General features: G+C 31.5%; 2 pseudogenes; both read left to right on the top strand.

Annotated features, from left to right (window-relative positions):
• Positions 1-5,142: 5,142 nt before the first annotated feature.
• LOC114073951 lies at positions 5,143-6,859 on the top strand (annotated as a pseudogene).
• Positions 6,822-8,048, top strand: LOC107028296 (annotated as a pseudogene).
• The last annotated feature ends 609 nt before the right edge of the window (positions 8,049-8,657 follow it).

Here is an 8,657-nt window from a genome sequence, read left to right as displayed (position 1 = left end):
TTATGGATCATTTTGTTAACTTTATAATTTTGTGATGGGAATTATTTGTTTTGTGAATACATGATAACGTTGGAATGTATTATATAACTTATGGATATCATGGTTTTTGTTTAATATATAATTATGTTGAAGTGAGTTGCAATTGAGTTGATAAGAGAATATTTAGTAAATGTATTGCTTCAATTGAGTTTTTGAAGCTCTTTGAGTTTGATTTGGGTACTGAATTAAAATGACAGGTGATGAGAAGCCGCAGAAATAATAATTTTCTGCCAGTTTTTTTCCAGAAAAAGAGACCTCATGAGGTCTCTTTTTTGCATTAATTTTCCAGATATTTCATAATAGAGACCTCATGAGGTCTCTTTTTTGCATTAATTTTTCCAGATATTTCATAATAGAGACCTCATGAGGTCTCTATTTACCATTTTCTATTTTATAAATGCAGAAAAGAGACCTCATGAGGTCTCCCTTTTGTATTAATTTTTTCAGCTATTTCATAATGGAGACCTCATCAGGTCTCTAATTAACAATTTATATTTTATAAATGCATAAAAGAGACCTCATGAGGTCTCTTTTCTGCATTATATTTTCCGTAAATTTCATTATGGAGACCTCGTGAGGTCTCCAAATATAAATGCAGAAAAGAGACCTCATGAGGTCTCTACTTTAAAATAATATAAATTAAATTAAATATTATCTTAGCGACCTAATGAGGTCTCTTTATTAAAATATAAATTAAATAATATTATAAAATTGTGACCTCATGAGGTCTCTACTTTAAAATAATATAAATTAAATTAAATATTATCTTAGCGACCTAATGAGGTCTCTTTATTAAAATATAAATTAAATAATATTATAAAATTGTGACCTCATGAGGTCTCTATATAAAAAATATAAAATTAAATTAAAAATACAATAGTGACCTCGTGAGGCCTCTTTTTTGTAAAAAATCAGATTATTTGTTGGTGACCTCGTGAGGTCTCCGTTTGGCGACCTCATGAGGTGTCTGTAAAAAAGTGACCTGCATTTTATTGACCTAGCGTTGAGATCTCTTTTTCGGTCTCTTTTTTCCGAAAAGAGACCTCGTGAGGTCTCTTTTCTAGGTCTCTTTTTGGCCTTTTTTTTAGTAGTGTATGCTACAATTAGTAAAGCATGTTGATTATGGTTCATAAGTCCTAACCATCGGATAACAAAGGAAATGGTCTAAATGACCTTGGAAAGAACCAAAGAGAATGTACTTAATAAGGATATTCAAAGGTGTGGTAAATGTCAATAGACAAATTACTTCCTTCAGATTTTATTTTTTAATATTTCTTCTTGAAAATGAGTCCATATAGTCGAAGAAGATGTCTTTTGTGGATTCATCCTTTTTGGAAAGAGTCTGACAATAGTAAGATAGATTCAATCTTGAGTAACAATACTTGAGAGTTGGTTGATCTTCCTCCTGGAAATAAATTTTTGGGTTGAAAGTGGATCTACAAAAGGAAACGAAAGTTGATTAAACTATTGACAAATACAAAGCAAGATTGTTATCATAGGCTTAAGACAATAACAAATTCTTAATTATTTTGACATATAATAGCCTTTAACTAGGATTACATCATTTCGGATGTTAATTTCCCTAGTTGCGAATTTGTCAAAATTGATGTAAGAATATTTTTTTGGGAAGAAGAAATTTATAGTGAACAACCCAAGGATTTTGTGGTTCCTGGTAAAAAGGGTGTAAACCTGTTAATTACTTTATGGACTAAAAATAAGCGCTCAAATAATGACATGTGAAGTTTGACCAAACTATATCGGCAAATGAATGACATGCGAGTTTGACCAAACTATGTTAAGTCAAAGGATAAAGTGTTGTGTCCACTTATAAAAGGCTTAACTAGAGAGGGAGTTGATAAATTATCGAACGGAATGAGACTATGGCCGAGGGAAAGTCATTGCGGCGGTAACTCTACCTAGAAGACTGGAGATCCCAAGATCTAGGTTCAAGGAGATCAAACAAAGTCATTAATGAGGGTTCAACATTGTCAAAATATTTTTTATGGTTCATTCTCATGATAAGACAATGTTAAGTAACAAGGATAAAGGAATTGGGACTTTTTAATTGTTTCTAAGTTTGATACAGAGTATATCAAATAATTTATCTATGGCAAAACACATTTAGAAATCACCTAGTAAGTCTGAAGTGTAAGTCGCTTCAAGGGGAATCTGGTATGGCCGTTTCTCTACGCACTTATAAATCGAGACGTGTTCATGGCTTAAATGAACAAGACAATCAGAACCAAAAACAGTTCAAGGGTTGATTATGTGACTTATTTTGTCTAGGTATACACCAAAGCTTGACGATTCAAAGATATCGAATCTACAGATTGACCGAGTGTATCCGAAAAGAAAAACCCACTTATCCAAATGCGATCAATCCTTATTTATGAATCACATTATTTTTCATGCATATATTTTAACAATAGACATTCTCTATTCATGTGGGGGATTGTTGGGTTCTAAAGGTGTGAGTAAGAAATGAAGGATCGTGACTTTGCCGAAAGGTTGCGACCTTTATGAAAAGTTGTATTTTTTTCTAAAGGGTTGTGACCGTTTGGGAGGTTTTGCCTTTTCCAAAGGGTTGTGGCCTTTTTTGAAAGGTTGTCTTATTTCTAAAGAGATGCAACCTTTACCCTTTGATGTCTATAAATAGAGAGATTTTATCTCATTTTTCTGCATCGAATTCTTTCCTTCTAATGCATACATTTCTTACAAATAAAATCGATTGATCGTGTCTGTGTGTTTGATTCATTGTTGTCATTTTGAGTTCATTGAAATTATTGAAGTTTGAGGTACCGCTACTTCTTTGATGGTTAATCCATTTTATCTTGGGAGGAATTAATTTGTAACCTCGGGTACTTGAGCGGATTAAATTTCTTAATGACGCACAGTGGGTTTGTGATCTCGGATAGTTCTTTGTGTTTTTCTTTTTATCTTTTATTTCTTCTGGCTTACTAATCAGAATACAGAAGATAACAATCTCACGCTATGGTCTTCCAATCTATAGTAGATTAACAGTAAGTACAGAGATATTATGTAAATCCACCAACTATTCATTATTTTTGAAGACATACAGTACTGTGTGCATCACATGTTAAAGAAATAAAATTAAGTTTATTACTTTTTTTCATGAACATGTACAACTCTTGAGACTCGTCTATTTTGATTTTCTCAAGTAGGTGCTTTAAGAAGCAAAGACGTAGTACAACGAAGGCAGAGCTTAATGAATAAGATATGTTAAAATTAGAGATTGTTTGCTATTTATATATCTAAACTTGCACTCTATGAAAAATAAATAACTTATCTTACAAAAAATTCTTCATGTTGAAAGAAAGTCTCCCTTGTAATATAAGCACATTCTAGTTTATGTTTATCTACACACACATATATTTGTATTCAACATTATAATCCAACTGCATACCCAACTAGAAAATTAAATCAACTAAAGAGAGAGAAATGCTGGACATATATATATATATATATATANTATTTATACGATTTTGTATATAAAGTCCTCGACTTAGAGTTTAATTTCCTACTTTAATTTTTTGTTGTCTCAAATACTTTATTATTCTACTATGTAAAAGTGTTTGTTTTTTAGCAGGATGTAACTTGTAAACTCAAGTACATGATTCATTTGATTTGTAACCTTGTTTCTAACTGATTTTCAATATTTTTTCTTTTGGGTCAAATCTTAACGATTAAACCGATAACCGAACCGATAACGATCAAAAATCGATAAGCCAATATCTTAATGGTTCTATAATGGTTTAGCATCACTACAATTCAATAACCAATAAGCCAACCCGATAAACATCAAAACCAAACCGAATTTGTCGATACACAACCCTATATATATATATATATATATAATACTATTTTATTTTCGTTTTGATGTGTTGGATTATCAAAAGCAGATCAAATGTGCTAGTTATGCTTTCAATCACATATAAAATTGTAACCATAAAGTTGAGCAACAAATCCTCAATTTACCATGAAACTCAAACTGAGTCATCTACCATGCCAAACTGTTAGGTCATGGGCATGGATCTCCATCAATAAAAATTACTAGAATGTCCAATTCTGTTTTCTCTTATTCCACTCTTATGCTTAAAAAGACTCATTCATCAACCAATACATAAACAATAAAGTGTTCCACGGTAATTATCACTTTTAAAAAAGCAGACTATGTACTCCAAAAATAGTTGTTATTAACAGGAAAAAGATGTAATTTCCATGTTATGCTACCAATCAACTACTCCGTCAGCTCTATTCAGGTTCAAAATTAATTTCGGTGTACCTGATAATGTTCAAAGTTCTCCAAGTACCTTTAAAGTCCTATTTATGAAAAAATAAAAAATTGAGAAAACACCCACATCAAGAACAAAAGCGGAAGAAACACTAAATTTCAAAAATCAAAAACACAAAAAATTGAACAACAAAGCTATAAATAGTGACACAAATTCATGTTTAGATTGAGTTCATGCAACATTACCACTGGCCTAAACACCAAAATTGATAAATTAAAAAAAGTCAGAACTCATCAAATGAAAAATCGACAAAACAGATATAAAATGAAAAGGAAAAACAAAAATAAGAAGAAAGAAGGAAGGGCTGAAGCAGTGCATGTTGGGTTTTAAAGGTGAAAACAGGAAATGAAGGGTTGTGACTCTCCTGAAGGATTGTCACTTTGTGGAAGGGTTGTGACCTTCATGAAAGGTTGTCTTCTTTCTAAAGGGTTATGACAGTTTGAAAGGTTGTGTCTTTTCCAAATTGTTGTGACCTTTCTGGAAGGTTGTCTTCTTTCCTAAGATTTGTGACCTTTATCCTTTGTTGGCTATAAATAGAGAAGTTGTGTCTCATTACTCAGCATTGAATTCTTCCATTCTTTTGCATAAATTTCTTACGAAATATAATCGATTGATCGTGTCTGTGTGTGTGATTCGTTGTTGTCATTTTTGAGTTCGTTGAAATTATTGAAGTTTGAGGTACCGCTACTTCTTTAATGGCTAATTTGTTTTATCTTGGGAGGAATTAATCTGCAACCTCGGGTACTTGAGAGGATTAAATTTAATGGCTAATTTGTTATTGTGGATGTTTCATGATGAATACATCAATTTTGATGAGACATTCCGGAATTTGGGTGAACGAATTGCAGTATGAAAGTTACAAAATCGACGGAATCGTTGTTGGAGATTCAATTTCGTTTTCTAATCTCAAAGCAGCAATTGCAGCCGAGTTGGATATTGATGTATCAAGGAAAGAAATTGAAATTCGTTACATTGTAGAAGGTAACTCCTGTCCGATGAAGCTTAAGAACGATATGAGTGTTAAACTATATTTAGAACTGAAAAAAATGAGCCTGGATTTTCAATGTATCCATTATGTATTGACACAATTGGAAAGAATGGTGGTACTGTACATAACTTTGATGGAACATGTGGAGAAATTACGTGTGTAGAAGGCACAACACATGATACACAGGCTTTGGCAATGGTTGAAACTAGATTATTTGATTCATATGAAAATGCAGAAGTTGGAATTACAAATGTTATAATCAATTCAGATATTTTAGATGTGAAGACATGTCAGATATATAAGGATAAAGCAACACTTGTAGATGTGATGACGAAATATAAGATAAAGAACAACTTCAATTGCAAAGTAAAGAGGTCTGATCAACAAAGGTATGATAGTGTTTGGTATAAATATATATATTTCCATGCTGTTCAAAATTAGTACATGAAACATTACTATTTTATATGAAAACCTACATGTATCATTTGTTCTTTGATATTTTAATGTATCACCATTTCAGTAATTTGTTTTGATACATTGAAATAACTATTTTGATACTTTAATATACTACTGCTGATATAGTAAGGACTGTATCAATTTAAACAAGCATATCACAACTAGTAGATACTTTTCATTAATGTATCACCATTTCATTAATTTCTTAAAAACTGGTAGATACTTTTTGTGTAATTCATTGTTTGATTACTTTAAACATTATTGTTGAATATATTATATGATGCAATTGCTATAAGTATTAATATGCTTAAAAAATGTACGCAGCTATGTGTTGGTATGCTTTTCAGACAAATGTGGTTGGACTATGAAGGCGTCCTGCAGGAAAAAATCTGATATATTCATTGTTAGAAGTTTCAATAGTGAACATACGTGTCCGATGAGGGAGAGGGTATTAACCAAAGTCCAAGCAACAGTCGGATTTGTAAGTGGAGTTACTGCTCCAAAATTGGTCAATCATAAACGAATTTATACTCCAAGAGATATAATTGATGATATTAGAGAATATTATGGGGTTGAAATATCTTACCAGCAAGCATGGCGTGCTAAAGAACGTGCACTCTCCATGATTAGGGAAAAACCATCTGCAGGATATAGACGGTTGCCGCGATACATACACATGTTAAAAACTGTGTATCCAAATTCTTATATAAGAATGCATAAGACCGAAGAGGATGAATTTATGTATCAGTTCATCGCCTTAAGACCATTCATTAGGGGATTTAATTACTGCAGACCAGTAGTTGTTGTGGATGGTGCACATCTGAGTGGAGCTTACAAAGGGACATTTGTATCAGCAAGCACACTTGATGGCGCAGGTATTTTTTTTTTTATAGTTATGATGTGTTTTTATATGTTACGTATTAAATGATATAATGTGTGTGTAATCAGGTTGCATATTTCCATCGGCATATGGTGTTGTTGACACCGAAAATGATTGTTCGTGGACATGATTTTTCGAATAGTTCAAACATGCATTTGGCGATAGAAAAGATATGTGTGTTGTTTCAGATAGAAATGAGAGTATCATGAAGAGTGTGAGGATTGTGTTCCCAAATGTACCTCATTATGCATGCATGTAGCATCTTTGGAAGAATGTATGTGGAAACTTCAAAAGGAGCAGAAAGGCCATAAGTGATCTATTCTACTCTATGGCCAAGGCATATAGAAAGGAAGATTTTGATAAGTTGATGGCTAAGGTTGATAGAATTGATCACAGGGTTAAGGAGTACCTTGAAGATGCAGGTTACGAAAAGTGGTCAAGAGTTCATGCAACAGTAAACAGAGGTAGAATGATGACTTCAAACATTGCAGAATGTATCAATGGTTGTCTTGTTGAAGCACGCCAATTAACTATATTAGAATTCTTGGAAGAAGTTAGAATTCTTTTTGGATCTTGGCATTGCAAAAACAGAGAAGTAGCCTCATACACAAAGAACACATTAGGGAGAAAATTTGAGGAATTGTTGATTATAAACGCGCTAAAAGTTCAAAAATGGAGGTATGTATCTTTATATAATACTTTATATTATATATATCTAATTCAGTGTATCATTCTGCATTTTTGAACATGATTTGTTTTTTAAAAATTATATATTTAAAATTTTTAATGTACACAGGTTGTTCCATCATCTGAATTTATTTTCTCAGTTTATGAAAATGGAAGAAGATATATTGTTTGTCTTGAGCGGAAAGTATGTTCTTGTGGTAGATTTCAACTAGATGAGATACCTTGTTCACATGCAATCGCTGTATTGAAAAAAAAGAATGTCACAGATATGAATCCGTATTGCTCTGATTATTACAAGCCTGATGCATTGGCAAAAACATATGAAATTCCAATGGTACCAATGCCAGATAAGGAAGATTGGTCAGATCCTAATAATGTGGTAGCTGAAACTGTGTATCCACCTAGATACAGAAGATCATCTGGACGACCAAGAAAAAGAAGAAGAAAGAATGCAGATGAAAAGATTTCGGTGAACACAAACTGTTGTGGACAATGTGGACAAGAAGGACACAACAGAAGAACTTGTACTTTCTACCCAAAAGAGAAGTGAATTAGTCGTAATGTTTCTAAGATATCAAGAATAATTTATAACGTAAACATTTTAATGATTTTCAGTTTTCATTACAGTTGCAATTTGAACACTTTTGGTTTAGATAAATAAACTTAATAACCTATGTTAATTAAATTTTAAGTCGCGCTTTTGATTATAAATACTTTGTTATTATTGGTGTTGATAAATATATTTGTGTCAATATTTCTTTTTCATATAAAATTTTATAAATCTTATGTTACACTAAGATATATAAATTTAAGAATTATTAGGTAACATATTGTACATGATACATATGGTTTAGCCAATGTATCATGTACTTTTAGTGTGTGTTTGGTACATATGTATCATTTGCTTTGCCCAATGTATCATCTCCATTAGATAAAAAATAAAAAATCTTATTGAGGTTAGTGTGTACTTTACAATGACTATATATCATGTATCATGTGATTTTATATAATTTAACTTGTGTAATGCTTTTTTTGATATGTTTTTCTTGAAATATACAGTAAATAACTTTACTTTTAAAAAATAATAGCAATTCATATAACTATGCTATTCATTATAACTAAATATCATGTAAAATTTAAGGATTATAAGGTAACATATTGTACATGATACATATGGTTTAGCCAATGTATCAGGTACTTTTAGTGTGTGTTTGGTACATATGTATCATTTGGTTTGCCCAATGTATCATCTCCATTAAATAAAAAATTAAAAAATCTTTATTTCTATGTTTAA

The sequence above is a fragment of the Solanum pennellii genome, chromosome 8, assembly GCF_001406875.1.
Source record: "Solanum pennellii chromosome 8, SPENNV200".
Taxonomy (NCBI): Eukaryota; Viridiplantae; Streptophyta; class Magnoliopsida; order Solanales; family Solanaceae; genus Solanum; species Solanum pennellii.
Note: the sequence above shows the minus strand (reverse complement) of the source record. Positions and strands in the feature narration are given on the sequence as shown.